At 31.3% G+C, this 747-nt stretch overlaps 1 protein-coding gene across 1 annotated transcript in view; it reads right to left on the reverse strand.

The window, feature by feature from the left end:
• Positions 1–641, reverse strand: part of LOC116847531 (putative nuclease HARBI1) — a 17,782-nt gene extending 17,141 nt beyond the window's left edge. Inside the window, exons 1-2 of the mRNA XM_032822629.1 lie at positions 602–641; positions 286–444 (exon numbers count right to left, since the gene is read on the reverse strand). The gene's annotated coding sequence lies outside the window, so the exon portion shown is untranslated. The remainder of the gene's footprint in view (positions 1–285; positions 445–601) is intronic.
• Between the last annotated feature and the right edge of the window lie 106 nt (positions 642–747).

Here is a 747-nt window from a genome sequence, read left to right on the forward strand (position 1 = left end):
CTTTTAATTAAGATCAAAACAAAGTACAAAAACTTAGCATGCATATTTTGCATATTCGGATTATGTCTTTAAAACAGTACTCGAAAGACAACTTTATAGTATAAAAATTAATAAAAACTTTTCAGTGTCATTAGATATGCTAATGGCACTGTCATTTCATACTATGAACCATCAAATGATAGTTCATACAATCTACAAGAAATATATATTAAGACCAGCAAAGCAGGCATGAGCATTAAAATAAATATGAATAAATTCAAATATATGGTCTTCAGTTAAGCTCACCATTTTACGGCTGAATTGCAACCAAATAATCGGCTAGTACAACGAGCTCAGAACTTCACATACTTGAAGAGAATAAATCACCGATCAATTTTATCCAAAGTCCAAAATAAAGTGAATAATTGCAATGTTCTGAATATTTTCCAGGATGAAATTCTTTTTCTGCAAAGACAATCTTAATCTAAAACTTAGATAACAAATGGCGGTTATGTTTTGTCTATAATGTTGTATGGGATAAAAGTATGCACCCTCAAAATAACAATAATAAATCGAATTGAAGCCCTCGAAATGTGTATTTATCGGTAAATTCTTAAAATACCTCGAGCCACACGGCAAATCAATGAACAGGTCTTACGGAGAGCCAATGAGTAAGGAACTGCTCATAATAATGAAAACAGGGAAATTACCTGAAATATGTCCTGAGGAACAAATATCGCATATTGATATTGAATGGTAAGATAGAAG

Source organism: Odontomachus brunneus, unplaced genomic scaffold, assembly GCF_010583005.1.
Source record: "Odontomachus brunneus isolate Ranch 3 - 2012 unplaced genomic scaffold, Obru_v1 Obru_scaffold_079, whole genome shotgun sequence".
NCBI lineage: Eukaryota > Metazoa > Arthropoda > Insecta > Hymenoptera > Formicidae > Odontomachus > Odontomachus brunneus.